An 18466-nucleotide genomic window follows, 5' to 3' on the forward strand; every position below is an offset into this window, starting at 1 on the left:
GTGCTTTTTTGAATCCTCACTTCCACAGAGAGCATTAGCTGAATATTTACAGAGGAGTGTGTGTGTGTCTTCGTGTGAAGGCAGGGAGGCCATTTTAAGTCCTCATAAGCAACTAAAGTAAACATGGTGTCAATTTGTACCCCAAACACAACTTACATAAGCTAATGCCACCTACCCACAAACCTTGATCTACTTCCTTAGGAGTAATTCTGGCCCTTATGTGATGACAAAGGCTTATTTAGCTGCACCATTACACATATTCTCTGCTGGAAAACTTGACTTCATGAAGCCACTTGAACTTCAAAACCCTTAAAGGAGTCAATCTTAAAGGCCACATAGAATGAAAACATGGCCGATGCTTGTAGGAGTGTGTGGTTGTGTGTCTGTCTATGGGAAAAAAAAGTGTACAGTGGGTGTCTGGCTGTGGTGTTGTGCTGTTGACAGGCGTGCGATTCCGCCGCCGTTGAGGACAAAAGCCCAGAGAGGACAGGCCTCATCCATCGTAGGCCTTCTCTTCAGGAGCAGACCACAGGGCGACGCAAACGAACAGACAGAACACACAGACATCAGAGATGTAGAACTCCCAGCTCGTCCCTCTGCTCTCTGCTTTATCACTGCAGCCACTGATGCCCCCCCCCCCCCCCGCTCTCTCTCTGTCCTCCTCTCTCTCTCTCCTTTTCCCTCTAGAGATCTTTATCTCACAGCCTTCCTCCTCATCTCCAACATCTCAGTCCCTCTATCCCAGCAGTGCAGTGCAGCGCCAGACGAGCTCCGCTATCTGATCTAAATCGAGGAAAGATCACCGCGGGATATTTTCTCACGATGTAATGCTTTTCTTTTTTTTTCTCTCAACCAGCAAAGCAGCCAGCCAATCAGAGCACATCGAGCTATTGCAACACACGTCTGTGCCAATTAGGAGAGGAATATAATAATCTTGCCTTAATAAGATGCAATAAAAATTAAAATAATAATTTTCAAAAGGAGGTGATATATTCACTATGTCAAAGTGTTACATCAGCCTCTCGCCTCCAGCTAGGCCTGACTGTCTGCTGTAATGCCTCTACCCAAAATGTAGAGCTTCAAATGTCCCTCTTAAACCTTAACATCCAACCTCTTTAAACTAGTTTGATCACATCAAAAGTTCTCTTGCCCGGGTTCAATCCAGAGATCCCTTCCCATTTTAATCATCTGCCTCAGAGCTTGTAATGTGTCATGTGGATAATGTCCTTGTCCCTGAGGCATGCCCGAGAGAGGCCCTTAACACAGAGCCTCTAATCCACTAACCCCGGAGCCACACTCTATTCATTCAGGAATCTGTGTCTGTTCTCCTCGCGCTGCTGGAGTCAACAAGACCGGCCGTGTTTACATGGAATTAGCCTACATTTTAGTAAAATGAACAAAAGGGAGTGGTAGAACATGCACAGTTAATTCTCCTCCAGACAACACCTCCCGCGATTTGTGATTCGCACATACAATAGAGGGCACTGCACCTCGTTGGCCCGGATTAGAGTGAAATCCACGCAGGAGGCGGACTGTGACAACCTAACTGAGAGGGTTAATTTATAATTAATCTTTTCCTTACTGTGCACAGTCGCTTGTTTTTCAGTTAGGTCTATCTCTGTATGAGTGCACTCTATTGTTTGTTTTTGTGTTCTCCCTGCATGAGCATTAGCAGTGCAGTGTGTTTCAACTCCTTTAGCATTTTCAGCCTCATTACTTACATAATTTGTTCTGACATGCACTCACAACAACTGAAGCGTGCTGTAATTATGACTAGCTGTGGTTATTGTGAACTCAAGGTTGCAGTGAAAGGCCCCGGCCATTGGGTGGCAGTGCAGGGCTGTGGCTATGGTTGTCTTGCTAAGTTAAGCCAAGCTTCCACCCACCCCATCCAGCCCACAGGCTTTTGGCTCAGAGCTCCAGCCTCTGATAGCTTCAGGCTTAGGCTGCTGCTAGCTTCCCCACCCCCACAGCATAGCTGTGAGATGCCTTCATCCCTCCTGAAGAAACGGAGCTGGCTGGGCGCTCGCTCAGGCCTGACAGAGGCTGTGCCACATCAGGTGAAAGCAGTGGGAGCAGAGACGCGGGGGTGCCAGGCCGGGCAGGCGTACGCATACACAAGCATGCCTCACAAAGCCCTATCTGCAGCAGGAAGGCCCTGAGTGCACACAGTCTCACCAGCTAACACCCCTCTCCCTACACCGCTGCACAAGCCTCTGGATGCTCAGTGCACTCAGCAGTAAAAAGGGTTTGTCTCTGTGCCGGCTGAGGCAGGCTCTTTGGTTCCTGTGAGAGAAAAGACCTCAGTCTGAACATATAGTTATTTCCACACTGGGATAAGCTGCTTTCAAAACGATGTGGAGAGGGGAGTGAAAGAGAATTATACAGAGCAATGACACAACTGCAATGGAATACACCATGAAGTCACCAACATCCTCAGCTAGGGTCAATATTTGTGTATCTGTATGAGAGTGCAACTTGTTCTCTTGAGTGACTGGTCATCTGCCCGCTAAGCTACACTTGAGACACTGAGGATGATCTAAAGTGAAATCACACAGGGGAGCGAGTTAAACAAAAAGGCCTGTGCTTATGAGCACTCCCAATCTGGCAGTCAATATCTATTGACATGAGCTGCGGTGTTAACTGCTTCTTGGTGTGAAACAGGCAGCTGCTGGCTCGCTTGAGCCCGACCAGCGCAGTGCCACTGATCCCATTCACCGCGCCTCCCCCCATGCCTGTCTGTCTGCCCGCCTGCCTGCCCGCTTCCCTGCCAGCCAGCCCTGCCTGCTCTGTTTACGACATCAAAGCCAGGCACAGTTAGACCGGCAGCCATGCTAAAGCCCATCCCAGCCAGCCTGCCGCTCCTCACAGCACTGCGAGATGGCCTCTTCACGTAGGCCACTTCAAAGACACCTGCTGAGGCGGCGGGATTACGTGTGAATCACACTGCAGCCCAATCACACCGCCGCGCGCATAACCAGAAGAGCCGGTCAGTGACGCTAAAAGACTGATTTCCTGTTTGCGACGCTACAGCCTGGCGTGGGCGTCTTGGACAATGGGCATGGCAGCGAGGGGAGACAGCGAATGCTAAAGCTTGCTCTTTGTCTGTCTGCGGTTGAGCGGTTCAAGGACACTGATTCACCACACTAGCAGGCCCTTTGAGGGGATGACGTGTCACTCAGAGCACATGTACAATAGGGCAGCAAGGCCTCTGCATGTTCACCCAGTGCCCTTCACTGTCTTCTCCACAGCCCCAAGATCCACCCATTGCTAAGGCTACACTATGCTATCCAGGCCCAGGAAAGTGACAGTCTAACGTGAACAACCGGAACAATGCGCCAAATGCTCACTAAGAGCTTACAGCAGCCCTGTCACACTTTATTTCACTGTTAGCATCATATAGACAGACACTGTAAGACAGAACACTTCCTCCATATGCACTGCAGATATTGCATTGCTCCATTAAATTATGTAAAGTGTCATTCCCCACACAAAATTGTGAAAATACAAGCTTTCACTTAGCAGGATCTGCTAGCTGCATCTTCTTCTGCAAACATTGCAGATTTTATTAAGTGTCCAGCAATCATTCTTTAAATGATCTCATACTTTTTTCTAACGATTACATTGCTCAAATGTTTGATTAAGCATGCACAAGAAACTTAAACGCAACTAAAAAAAAATCACACAGGCTTGTGCAAACATGGAAAATCACTCGTCCAAATCTCCTGGCTGTTCCCACTGAACCCTTGGACTACTGACATAACGTTGAAGGATTATGTTTATCCCTTACATTACAGACCCATGCCCAGGCGACCGTCATAATGCAGAAAAGCTTAACCCATTACTTGATTGGACCATTAAATCATTTTCTCATGGCCTGATGATTCATGGATAGATGTGCGAATAAATGAGGGTTTGAAATCAAGGCTTCTTTAACTGTTCAACACATGTGACGCATTTGGAGCGAAAAAACAAACAAACACATTTGCCGTTATCTGTGCATGACGGTGTTCGAGTGTGTACCAGTGTGCGTCCGTTGTGCCGTGTTGACAGCTGTCAATGATGGAGTGACGCAAGCCAGCGGGATCATGTCAGAGATTATGTAAGGAACTGGACAGGGCGCAGCATTATGAACAGATTAACGATTTCCTCTTCATCAGACAAACCGTGTTAATACATGCTCCCTTTGGAGATATTTTTGCAATAACAACCAAACAAAAGCTTAAAAAGCCTCATAGGTCGGATGTTGGGACTGTTAAACAAAAAGTAGATTTTCCTGAAAAAGACAACAGCAACGTTTGCACAAGGTCACAACACACAAATAGCAGGGGGGGGAGCATGAACTGGCAAATGTGCATGACAAAATGTTCCTCCATCATCATATGCTGCTATGCATTTTTTTTTTTTTTGCTACATGAACTCCCCATTTGGTGCCGGAGATCAGCTGTCGGTTGATAAACAGAGTCTTCTCTAAACAGATACCCATGGCAGTCAGATCTAGCTGTAGAGAGACGACAGCCTAACAAGAGCTAGGAATCACAATCCTGCCTCTTTTCATCTGCCAGGGCGCCGCTGTCATGTGAAGTCGCACAACACAATACTTTTTTATTCCCATTTATGCAGCAGAAGAAAGGTTATTTGAATGTCAGCGGCAAAGGACAGTGGCTGCGCAAAAACGCAGGCAGAAGAGTATAAATGTGTTATTTGTTTAGGGATCGCATATGCTGGCATATTACCACAGAGCTGTTCTAATGGCATTTTGCTGGTTTCTAGCACACACACAAAAAAAAAGCACAAAGCTATGCACAGAAAAATTCACCTGCAGACCAGAACTCTATATCATCACTTTGAACAGCGTCCATTCAACCTATAAACATGCTGAAGTCAACAAAAAAAAATAATACTCTGACCACAGGGATTAAAGCAACATAAATGACACATTCTCACATCTCCTATGCTTCTTTTTTTTTTTTGCTAATTCCCCTCCAATCATTTAGCTGCCTAAGCTACGATCCCCCTTCACCAGAGACCAGCCACATTTGAAGAGATCTTTCCGTTTGAAAAGACGGCGCTCTTTAAGCCTTTCCCTATTATGCTCCATAGCAGTGCAGTGACTTTGCTGAAGCTCAGGTCTGGACCGTCGCCCTGGGCTGCTTTTTGGATGAACTCATGCGTGCATCTCTGTGTTTGTTTGTGTGTGAGGCCTATTAATATTTCAACACTGCCCAACTCCAGATGCCTGTACAACACAGCAGTGCTTCTGTCTTCATGTCTCTGCCTGTATTTACTTGACTGTTTTATTGAAGTGCATTCTGACACCCTCTATGAAGGGGAGCAGCAGAGGGGAGGCTATATTCCCAAACCGCAACACAAGACGTCTCTCTCTCAGCGTCTCTCTCTCCGCTGGCGTAACAGTAATTTGGGCACTAATTTATGTGCTGTTGTGGCAAAGATTGACGAGCTTCCTGACTGGGAGTCTGCGCGCCTGCACTCCAGGGGAAACAACAAAAGCCTGGGTTTACCGAGCAGACGAGCACCATGAAGGGTAGCATGTGTGCGGCGCTCCTCTCCCCTCCCTCGCCCCACCTGAGCTCAAATCTCTCTCCCCATCACTCCTCACCTCCACTCTATCTGTATCCCCTTCCTCCCACCTTTCCCCCTTCTTGTCTGTGACTGCGGTGACAAGAAAAGTTGTGCATGGGTGCCGGGGACCGGAGGGCACACCCCTTCTGTGTGTGCAAGCGTGTGTGCATGCGGGCGCACATGTGTGCCGGGAGGAAAAGAGGCTCACGCTGTTTACTCTGATGGCAAAATACAATCTGTAGACAGCACTCACTTATGCATTCTACCAGCCCCTAGTTAGTCAGAGAGAGCCATGAGAGCTGAATAAAAAATGTGCGTTGCAAATATTTACATGCTTTGTCTAACTATTTAGATCATTTGGTTGGGGCCTTTCATAAATTCAAATGTGATATACGCTGTCTGTCTGTGGGAAATGGAAGTTTTAACGTTGGAAGTCTGAGTCAGAGGTGCTTTTGCATTGTTTTCTTTACTCTTTCAGTGTGCAAAAAAAAGGCATTGGGATGCACCAAAACTCAAAAATCACTGAGGCTGAAATCACACAGGACCGACTGATTGACTGGTGCAGGAGCTGCGGTTAGAATTCTAAGATTTTAGCTCGTGGATCATGTGGCGCTTCTGAACGTTCAGTCCGGGCCACCTGAACTAAACAGGCAAAGGTTACAGCCCTGATTGTGGTGAGGTGAGGCAGTTAAAGCACTTTTCAGCCACACGTCTCCCTGCAGGAACGGCAGCCTGGAAGGCTCCTTCATAAAAGATTAAAAAAACAAAAAAAAAACAACACAGGAATATATAAATAATGAATCCTTCAAAACATCCACTGCAATTACATGCAGAAACCTTTACATAACAACAAAGAGCCTTGTTCCATAGCACCAGGGGAATTTGCTACTGCCATACTGTCCAACTTTCTTCCTCTTATAATTGCTGTATTAGTATGCATTTCTGTAAGACAACCAGAATTCTGCTGTTGGTTTTTGAGTACAAAGGCATCAAAACTTACATCCATACAACTTCCTGCACGCTCATTTTGCCAGAGGCACGACAGACTGCACAGAATGAGCATTTTGTGTGACTATTTCAGACATTTGCAAAGTGCATATTTGGGTGCCTCAGTTGTTGGGGATAGGGTGCGAGGGGGAAGAGAGGAAAAAAGGAGAGGTGCTTGAGGTCCAGTCTCATGCTGCTGCTCGGGGTCAGTGGGTCAGAGGCACGGAGCCAGTTTACACATGGAAAGCAGGCTGAATAGTTCAGCTGACAGTAATTGTCCCTCAGTGGTCTCCTTAGGAAAACATGTTTCCAGACAACGCAGAGCGGCTGCACGGGCCAGATAGTAATCATGATCTTGATTTGCTCCATCGAAGGGGGAAGCTCGGCGTAAGCCTCCAGTTATGAAGCGAGTCAGTGTTTCCATTGGAGCTGACATCATGAAGCAAGCACTGCGCAGGAGGGGGAGGCAGCACATGTGTTAATGGATTGAGTGCTGAGCTTTTTTCCAAAACATTTGAAATCAATATTTTAAGAGGAGAGAAAAAAAATGAACGCATTATGAAAGCAATGACCTGATGAAATATCTCTCTACATAAGAAAATGTGCAGGATCAATGGTGTAAGAGTGTAAAATAATTGAAAATAATCCTTTAAAAATGTATAATATGTATATCTGCAGCATATTTTGGCTGTGTCTTTCTGTCTATCTAACAGATTAGAGGTTGCAGACATTTTTTTAAAATCCTAAAATATTTTTTTTAAGGTTTTGACTCGTATTTTATGATTTTAAAAGATTTTAATCTTTATTTAAAATGTAAAAAATATCCATGACGAAATTAACGATTTTAATATTATGGTGCTGTGGATTTTATACGATATAAATCAAATAAAAATCTAAACACATCATTTATGTCACATTGGTCGTACCAAGTGTTTCAGCCATAGCTGCTCGGGCTGTGGACAGGCTGAGATACTGAGATAGTGGACACAGACAACTGTTCATGGTGGAGCCTAGATGAAAAAATATGATCTCACCATTTGATGAAAGAAGTGTGAAAGATAAATCTCAAAATGAAAAGTCAGCCGCCAAAACATGTGCAAGCCTGTCTACCTTTAATGAATCCTTGAAAGGATATAGTCTACAATGTAAATACGCTCCACACTTCACCACCTCTACTCAACAGTTTTTACAGCCGGGCTGATGAGCACTTCTTTACAACAGCTCCGCCATTCTGCTTGAAGGTCTTTGGTTTTCATCAGCTGAAAAAGAGCAGCCAAGGACGGGGAAGATGAATGACATCGATGGCCAGCCGATACTTCCAGGGACGTGTGATTGAGACAAATGAGCCTTGTTACATTAGCTAGGATACTGAATCCTGCTGCTCAAAGATCCACAGCCTGATAGAGCTGAAACTAGAGGCACCCAACCTTTCCACAGAACACCGGTGTCATGGGGAAGAAGTAGAGCTTTCTAAGATAGTGCGGTTTCTGTTTTTACCTTGACCACTTTTGTTTTTCCTCCTCTTGTGTGCCCTTTTTTTTTGTGTGTGTGTGCACACAGCCCTGTTATATGGCGATCAAAGATTTCCGCAGCCCCCTCTTACAGGTGCAGAGAGCAAATGAAACTGATTTAGAGCCATTATCTAATCCATATATAGTGCCCTCGGCTATCGGTTTCTTAATAAGTTACTGCGAGCACTTCCACCATGCATCATTTATCCGCAGTGCTACAAAATGTTCAGTCTGATCAAAGAGAAATGTTATGATCATGACCATGTTAAATATTTACTTGTGATGAAATTTACAGAGCGTTTTAAAAATCAATCTGTTTGTTTCATTTTGCTTCAGGCAGTATGAGGGCCACGGGAAGTAAACTGAGGCAATGAATTTCAATGGCTTGCATAAGAGTTGCACTAATAGGTCATTGTATATCACTAATATATGTGTAGCTTGATTGGCTTCAAAGCAGTTACATGTTTATTGCAAACTTGTAATTACTTTTGGTTTCTTTGCAGTTACAACAGTGTATCTCAAAGCATTGTGATCATAACTTTAACCTGTTCCTGAATGCACCGGCTGGATTTACCCCAAATGCACTTTTTTAAAAGAATAAAACAAGACCATTCAAATCTGTTAAATCTAAAGGCTTGCCTGTGATGGAAGTTTCATTTTCTGACCTTTACTTCAATTACAAAGCGAACAACTAGTATCTGTGTTGAGTGTGAAGGAGCTGCTGAGAGACTCCTCTGTCGTCCTCCACATGTAGCAGACCGTATGAAAGGCATTCCTAGACGACAGGAGTGTCTACTGCCACACGGAGTTCACAGACTTGCTTACAGCATGTGAGGCACATTCCCCTTGCACTGCTGTTTTCACAGTCCTACAAACACTGGCCTGGTTTTGTTTAACATGGCAGGATTAAGCAGCCATGCGCAAAGCATGCTTTCCTCCTCACACGCTTGCTTCGCAGTACAGAGGAAGGCCCAAGTGCTTGCTTGCTTGCTGCTACCTTTGGGTGAACCGGCCTCCCTGACTGCCGGTGAATGCACTGTGGTACTCTAATCCCAGGCAAATAAACAAGAGCCAAGATTAATGATTGCATAAACACATCCCAAAAGCCCTGGAATAACAATCAGCTCTTCAGCCTGCTCTGCTGCCATGTGAAAGCTCACAGAGTCAGCTGACAGGCGGGGTATAGCTCTCTCTCTCTGTCTCTCTCTGTCTCTCTCTCCTCTTCCTGATGCCTCACAACAGCCATGAGTTGTCTGTGCGTTGTTGCTTCATTAATGACAGGAAGCTGTCAATATTTTCTACATGATGAGGTGGGTATTTGTAGCACTGCACTATGAGGAAACCCCTGAGCCAAAGCAGGACATCAGGCCTGTGACGGTGCTTCACAAATGCAAACACATGTCTGGCTCTCTGTGCTCAGGTAATGCTGATTTCTATATCAGATCATATAAAAAAAGATGGCATGCTTGGGAAGGAAGTGGAGCTTCCCAATACATTTCCTGGTTAGCTTTATCAACCTGTTCCTCATCACGGGGTGCAAAAAAATATAATCTTTGACTTGTTGTGAAAGTGAGAGTCAAGTAGATAGTGAAGAGGACATTAGAGGTGAGGCTGAAGTGATAAATCATGACCACATCAGACCAAATAAGGCCATTAAAATGACATTAGGAGCTCGGCCCTTTCATGCCTGGCTCTGCGGCTATAAGACGAGCTTGCTTCGTGATGAGAGGGGAGAAGTGGAGGCAGGGAAGGGTTGAAAGAGAGAAAGAAGGATGGAGACAGAGCAGTCCAGTGGTCTAGGGCAGGGGAGCGTGGGACGTACAGATGAAGTGGGAGGCCCCTCTCCAGGAGGTTGCTCCTCAGTGTGAAGGCACAGGCAGCAACCCCCCGTCAAATGAGGGGTGAAGTGGAGCCCCCTCTGGGACCCCCTCAGGCACATTCATTAGGAGATGAAAAAGTGTTTCCTGCGGCGGAGCGAGTGCCTGCCGTGGCTCGGACATGTTTAATTTAGGGCCATATGAAAACACAAGGCCACACCAGCCAGGTCTGCTGCTGTAGGTCAGGGGAATCAAACAACACAGAGAGGAGAGATCCAGAGCAGAATGACCTGTGTGCAGGATTACATAATGGCGTTTGATACCTCCTTATAAGCCTGTAACATTCAGATTACTAAAGGTCAAGTGCACCAACACTTCCAGCTGTGGGTTAAAAAGTCTGCTGTACACAGGCTATTATAGAGAAAATTTGAGGCTTATCACAAGTTTCTTTCCCTTCAATGCATTGCATTTTGTTGCATCTTTACGGCTCCAGGCAAAAATAATAGATTCATTTAGCCAGTGGTGGTTTGTGGAAGGGAACCAAGGATTATGGTAATGCAGCACCGAATGCTGCAAGCAAAATACAGTAAAGGAGAAAAAAAAATACCGCAGCAGGAGACACAGGGAGAATATCCGAGGAGGTTAATTTATATGAATGCACAAATCTGCATTCACAAATGCATCTCGAGCATCTCATCTCGCACAAGGTAAGGCTGTTCGGAAAGACAATCGGTGCTCCTCTCCCTTCTTCGTATGAAGGGTGGCATTACAGAGTGTGAGTCTGTGGTGATTCAAATGCATGTCCGCTTATCACATGCCGCTTATCCTTGTTCCTGATGAATCCCCACATTTATTAAGGCTGTCTTCTTGCCTTGTTAGATATGTATAACCAATCTCCTGTAATTAGCAACTGCTAACCTTTGGGGTGCTAATCCCCCATGAATTGTGGATTTGTACATCAAAGCCCACACTCTCCTATATAGCTGGTGCTTGAAATTACACTCGATTTGAAAACCTGCAATTATTTGTATAGCATGGATGCAAACAGTCTCCTCTTTTATGTCTCTGAGAATCCCGTGGGTTTGCAGTAAAGAATCCTTAATCCACTCCAGTGGAATCCAAATATAGAGTTAACACTAGCTGCCTAAAATTCAGATGCACAGCCAAGAACCTGCCGTGCACGCAGAGTGAAGAAAGCCTCTCTCTCTCTCTCTCTCTCTCTCTCTCTCTTTTTGAATAGTTAAGATTAGATTTCTTTAGTGGCTTAGATGCATCATATAAGAAGCGAGGGGGATCGCCCAGGGGGTGTAACAATGCTTCAACAGCACCTCTTGTTGTGATCTCTGTTCTCCTCACAAGCGAAAAATGAAAGTTAATGAAACAATCAATGGACTTGCCTCTTTGTTTAACGTCATCACATGTCCAGGGATCTGTCAACAGGGTGAATACTCCCTCCCTCAGTTTGTACTCTCTCCTATTCAAGGCCAGGCTAAATCCATCGTGCAAGGATGGGGAGATTATAGAGAGGGAAAACAACTGAAGTAGCTTCCCACACACACACACACACACACACACACACACACTCACAAATCTTGATGCTGTAGCAGGGGGACGACGCCTGAAGCATTTATTTTCTTTAATGAGAGACATGAGTCTCACATGTGTCAGCCATGCACAGCATGGGAACAATAGGGTGGGCTTTAATTCCATCAATCTACTGCATTTATCCGTTTATCACATCAATACCTGTCAGTTAAGCTGGAAGAGATAAATCATGTCAGGCGGGCTGAGTCGGGGGCCACACTGAGCTCGGTAAATATGCAGACTTAAAACTCATCTTAAAAGTCGGGGGGGTGAACACGGTTACACGCAGACGGTGACAAATATAGAGCAAAGGGTCTTAAGCAATGAAAATACAAGAGATTAGCTTTGTGAGACAACATGACACAAAGATCATCCTTCCTGCACTTACTCCGCTAAGTGATTAAATAGCTATGAATTAACAATGATGTTGTTAGGTATTTAGAGGGAAACGTGACACCTCTTCTGTCACCTAAGCCTCCCTCGGAAATCTCTTTACTTACCTGAGTGCAACACGGATCCCACTGTTACACTTGTTTTACCATCCAGAAATGGGAACTGACACCCTGCCTTCCGACACCTGACATAAAATGCATGCATAAGTGGGCAAGGTGCTATTGAATGACATGGAAAACTTGACGGTGACAAGCAGAAATCAAGATTTATATAGCTCTCAGGTGCGTGTGAGTCTGCCTCCGCGTGTGCAGAGAGATAAGGCAGCGGGGATCTGAAAAGAGTCTCTCCCTTTGTACGTGCAATAACGTGAGCTTTATTGTCAGATGAAGAAGTAACACACGCATGAAACACATCGAGGATTGGCTGTGAGCGATTCATAACCACACAGGCCGCTAAATTATGATTTATGTACTCCGGCTCTGAAGTGCACAGGACAGTAGCATATATGTCTGCGGTAGCCGGGCTTCTTCACTGTAACACTGGAGCAACTCAGAGAGAATACATTTGGTGTAAAATTGCTTCATCTGTTTACAATTCCATTCGGGGTTCATGAGAGAGACAGGCAAACACAGGCTGATATATTGCCCCTGTGTCACGGCATGGCAGGAGCATCCACACAAAGATTCATCTCTCACTTAGAAGCCAAATGATACGTCTAATTTGCTGCGAGCACAGTTATTTTTAACCTCTCCAGCTGTCAGATAATGGAGCTTGACTGTCAGCGCTGGTGTGTGAGAGTGTGTTAAAAGGTTGCAAACTCTTTTCAATTTACCATTCCCTTTGAGTGAATTACAAAATGCGCATTCCCATTAGTTCACCTGATTGACATCGCCTTTTTTCTTTATATCAAAACCAAAGGGAAGGATTTAAAAAAAAAAAGAAGAAGACTTGACTGTATTAAGATGGAGACTTCCAACAGCAATCTAAATTTGGTTTTTCGCATGTGTTGTCAATAATTACGACGCCTTGAAAACATCTAAGAAGCCACAGGGAATGGAGGGTTGTGTTTTTCGTGGTGATTAATTGGACAATGTGATGCCTCGCTTCCTGAATGATGGAGTCCTTTTATGCTTCAACTCTACAGCACCACCATATACAAATCTGCTGCAGTCTTTCCTCCATTATTAAATCCCCATTTAGGAAGGTGAGTCACTGGTGCTTAATCTCACCTGCTTTTATTTCATTTAAGCATTTAAAGCTGACAAAAGAAAGAGAAAAAAACGGTATCCCACAATGGCCCTAACAAGGGAAGAGCAACACTGTTGAACTAATGCACTGAGCTGGTTACATAAGGCCATTGGAAACTGTTCTTAATCAATGAGCTGGCAGTGGACTGCAGGCCGGTGTCAGCCGCTTGGCTGATGTAATTTAGATGGACGCTAATGGATTCCCTGGTCTCTTTTCATCAAACATAGGTGTAAATCAATGTACCTTTATTGTTAAAGGGACATTAAACATTTCTAACAGACTGCACTGGTTAGACTGCACTAACATGGTCACATAAGAGGAAAACATTATATCCTTAAGGAGGGAAAGAGACATAACAAAGGGCTGGATGTGGGCTGTATCGCACAGAGATAGAGACACAATACTTACATTCAACACACCCAGTATCTTGGGCTTTTTGAGTATTTTATAGAATATGATCTGCAGACATGCACCCCAATTTTTTTTCTTTTTTTTTTGTTCTCATAACAAACGCCAGAAGCAAAGCCATTGTTTGACTCATTTTTTCTAGTGTAAATAGTGCTCCAGTGAATGACTACATTTCCACTGTCCCAATAACCAGCTGACCTCTGATGTTTGCTAACTCCAGCTTAACAGCGTGTTATGTAAGAGCAGTGAGGGGGACAAGAGGGGACGCAGCTCTGCTCACTTCTAAAAAGGCCCACAGAGGCAGCCGCATGTCTGCTCTCCCGCCTTTCTGCCTGCCTTTGTGTATCTTTGAAAAGGTACAGCACACTGACAGTGGGCAACAACACTTAACTTTGACCAGGTCTGACTTCAGCTCTAAGGTAACGCGAGATACAAACCAAGCTCGGGGCACAACCTCAGCTGCTCCCAGCCCTGTGCTTACATGACCAGAGCAGAGCTCAAGTGAACTCTTATAGAACAGTTCCTGACCTCAGTGTTAAACTATAATCTGCGGTTGTTACTGCCTTTAAATCTCCCTGCAAGGTATTGTATCGCAGTGAAAACCTGCTACAGTGTCAGAGAAAAAATAAACTCTGTTTTTCAGCAATAAAAAAACCTGAGGCTTTGACAGGAATATATTCCAAGTCAAATGGGAAAATATCTTGTCTAAAAAAACTTCAAATGTTATTTCCTTTTCAGGAGCCAATTGACAACTCTTTGGCAGTCATGTAGAACCACATTATTTGGAGATTGGAAATTAAAAAACAATGTGCTGCACTCTGAAGTGTGCTCAGAACTAAAAGGAGGATCATCTTTTTTTCCTTCAAAAGATGCGTGCTTATCAAAACATTTTTTTTTTCATTTTTTTTTGCAAATAGGCTGATGCAGTACAATGCTGTACTTGCTCAAAAAAAAATGAAACCTGCTGAAAAGGCCTTTATGTATTCTAACCAAGCACTCACACTTCACGCTGAGGCAAGTGAGCAGCCTCTGTAATGTTAATCATATGCCTGCATATTGGCAGGGTCTCCTGTCTCACTTCATAGGCAGCTAAGCGTACAAAGGTGCCAACAGCGGTGTTCTTCAAGGGTTACATAAGTAGCAGCTAATTGTGCTGGGTCAGTATTTGGGATCTAATCCTCAGAGGCAATATGATCCACCACAACAACTTTCTACATGTTGCCCCAGCCCTGCAGGAAATATCACACTCTTTATGAATCGAAACAAATCACATAGAGTGGTGACTAGTGTGAAGAATGATTCCTCTTTCTGTCTTTCTTGACACACTAGATCCATTTTTCTGCCTGTTCCGTTGGCATAAACATCGCTCCATTACAAAAGAACACAAGGCTTGGGGAATTTCCTCGAAAACCCGTTGCAATTCTTCTCCATGCTAGTTAAATTACAGAAGAGGTCACAGCAGGGGAGTTCGGAACACAGCTACCAATCATCGCACCAATTCTCCTGGTGTGTTTGTCAACATCGCCGCCCGCTGTAATTGGCATAATTGTCAGGTTAGAGCTCGGAAACAAACCGAGCGTCCTCTTGGCGATCGCGGCGCTGTGTCATTAAAGGGACACGTTTCTGGAGCCGCTCCCGGGGACACAGAACACGCAAGCATGTTGGAGCGACAGCTCGCCTGATAAAATGGCTGCGTCTTATCTCGTCTATGCATATGAAAGGCTTATGCCGTCTCCATGACAGATTCCACGCCTCATCACCTCGGGATTTGCCCAGATATACCAGAACCGAAGCTGGGAGAAAAAACAATGTATCATATGTGTAGCCTCATCTTAACACTGTCAATTGATGTTTGTGTCTGCGTGTGTATTTGTGTGTGTGTGTGTGTGTGTGTGTGTGTGTGTGTGTGTGTGTGTGTGTGTGTGTGTGTGTGTGTGTGTGTGTGTGTGTGTGTGTGTGTGTGTGTGTGTGTGTGTGTGTGTGTGTGTGTGTGTGTATGTGTGTGTGTGTGTACATCTGTGCTCACTTAAGTAAAAGACAGAGTGAACATGAGCCCACCAAACGGATTCAGATCTAGTTTGCTGTGGAAAACTCTTTTTTGTGGAAAATTTCTAGTTTTCAGCCATGAGTGAGCAGACTTCAATTATCCACTATAATCTGTAGTGAATACTTGATATAATAATGATATAGTATCTATAATAAGCATGATGAGGTGGGGTAGAGTGTGCTGAAAAATAATGGTTTGTATCATCACAGCTGGGTAGCATCATGATTAATCTGACAGCACTCATAAAGCGCTTTGTTTGTTTGTCTCTGATTGCTCTTTTACTACCAATATAAACAACTTGGCTCCTTTGAGTTACAGCACTGTAATTTGCTGGAACAGCGGAGGCATTTATCTATAAATTTATTTTCAATTTGAGGTAAGCTGCAGTCATGAAAGCTAAATCACTACCAGGGAGAAGATTATTCTAATTACTAACCAGCTGTCGCACATGCCGCATGAGCACAGGATGTGTCAGAACACAGAGCAAGCAGTAATCAGCTTCACAGAATCATTTGAGCACACATTTACATCTTGCACTTAAACGTTACACATGAAATTGTCTTCATTTGTATGGTAATGTTGTAAAAACTAAAAGAAGCATATGCTACGATACCCGGTGACGGAATTTAGAAAGACAAATTTTATGGTCAATTTGTGACGCAAACTCTAAAGCGCAGTGTTTATTTGCAGGCAAAATGAGCCTGATGGTATTTTATTTTTCCCACTAATATAATTTGAAAGATATATTCACCAACTGAGAGCATCCTGTCGGAGCGTTACTCGTTTGAACAGCTAATGGGGGTAATGTTAAAAAATCAAAGGGAGAGGGTAAAGGTAGAATGATGTGATTCAGCCACACTGTGAGTTAGCAAGGCACAGTCAAAGAATTTTCTTATACGTCTGTTCTGAGCTTTTATCTGAATTAGACCATAATGCCAGCGTGGCTCAGTTCCTGGGGGTTTTCTTTGCCATTTGCTCTGCTAGCCTTGCAATCCCCCCCCCCCCGACAGGCCTGTTTACGACTGCTCCGCTATCAGAGGGCTGAGCGGAGGCAGGGACGAGCCTTCATTAGAGATTAAAGTGACCGTCACATGGTCCAAAATCATCACTGGCTTAAGCTCGTGCATCAACAACAACCCCCTATATCAGACGGATCCTCAGCTGAACATACAAGCTTCTATTTGATTACAGTATGCGTGATGCTACAAGACAAATTCAGAATTGGCTACGCTCAATCTCTTCACTGGCAAAAAAGACATCATGTTTATGGCTTGATTGCTGTAAACAGAAATCCACTGAGGCAGACTGTATACCATCCAAAATCAGTTACAGACATAAATAAAAATAAGTATTGAGGATGTACTGCATTTGACCAGGACCAGATGCAATAATTGACTTATTTATCTAAATGATTCTTCCATCTGGATATTCACCTATTTAAACTGAGGTACCCAGGAGGATGCTTCGTTTAATAGGTCATCGTTTTTAAAGAAATATTATCGTACGTTTTAAACTAATTCTAGTGTAGACCAAAGTCTGCAGGCTTTGGATGCTAGTCTACATGTTAAGTGCAAACAATGCTGGGAGTAGCATACTGCATTGGAGTCAATCATTGCATTGGCGCTTCTTGACTTGAGTTGTAAGGCTTATCCATCTCCTGATCCAAAAGGCTTGAATATAACAGATAGAATAAATAGTAAAAGACACAATATTCTTCTGTAATTTGAAACAATTCCCCGATGAGCTAATTCGCAGTGGCTTTCCCTTTCAGGCACTATATGGCGTGCCCTTACCGACCTCTCACCTAAAGCATCACAGGGTTCATAGTGAGGAAGATGCTCCTCTACTTTAACTCTGGTAGCTTTTTCACGGGGGGGAACTCACTGATGAGTTTAAATTCGGAGAATCCTGGAGCTCTTTTACACCTACACTGTAGGTAACAAAGAGCGATGTGACGCATAACAATACTGCCCAGAAATAATGGCAGACGGAGGTTAAACAAAGCAACAAAGCCTTTATACACATTACGCACTCATTTCCCCCCTCCATCAAAATCCTTGCTGTAACTCTAGAACAAAGCAGCTATTCTCTGAGGAACATGAAAGACAGACACCTGTCAATCACGGCGCGTGTGACTCCATATTCCTCGTGTCAGGGGCTGCAGGATGGAGAAATGTGCAATATTCTGATAATATTTCATGCAAACTAATGCAAGTCAGAACACTTCCCTGCTGGCCAAAAGGAGGGGAAATGAGAACAGGTAATTATCGGATTGCCTCAAGGCAAGAAATGATAGAGATTGCAGAGAACGGGGATATTTAGCCCTGCTAATGAAGGCCCATGTTTTGGGAGCACAGGGAAGGGGGAGCAGAGGGAAGCTAGGCTGTGGCTCAGCAGGAGGTAGAGTCTGATAAGACCGTCTTACATAATGGCCAGATCCAGGCCTGGCTCGCTGTTTGGACTGTGGCTCCCTGTCCCTCACGTCCTCTGCTATCCACTCAGAATGGCTGTCCGAGGGAGCATAACATTGCCCGGGTATCCCATTTCCCTAAACACTACCATTTAATATGTTAATCCACACCAAGCAGTAACATTTACAATGCAGAGGTGCATTGTATAGGTCCGGTAAGAGAAGCACAAAATAAAAGAATAATGGTTGCAATGTAAATCAAAAGCAGTTTCCCATGTTAAGTATATAAATGCCAATCATATTCAGTTCAATGAGACAAAGACTTGAATGATTTCAGTGAAGTGTCACCTCAACACACACACTCAGCTCAGTCTATTTAACCCTATTGAAGGGTTTATGTTTGGCCATCCTAACAGCCTTACTTAAAGTGCTGAAAAAAGAGATTGCTTATTTTGTATATGCAGCACTTCCCCCGGAT

General features: G+C 44.3%; 1 protein-coding gene across 2 annotated transcripts in view; it reads right to left on the reverse strand.

Moving 5' to 3' along the window:
- The window catches only part of roraa (RAR-related orphan receptor A, paralog a), a 190043-nt gene that overhangs the window by 14747 nt on the left and 156830 nt on the right, over positions 1-18466 (reverse strand). The window lies entirely within an intron of this gene.

The sequence above is a fragment of the Labrus bergylta genome, chromosome 7, assembly GCF_963930695.1.
Source record: "Labrus bergylta chromosome 7, fLabBer1.1, whole genome shotgun sequence".
NCBI lineage: Eukaryota > Metazoa > Chordata > Actinopteri > Labriformes > Labridae > Labrus > Labrus bergylta.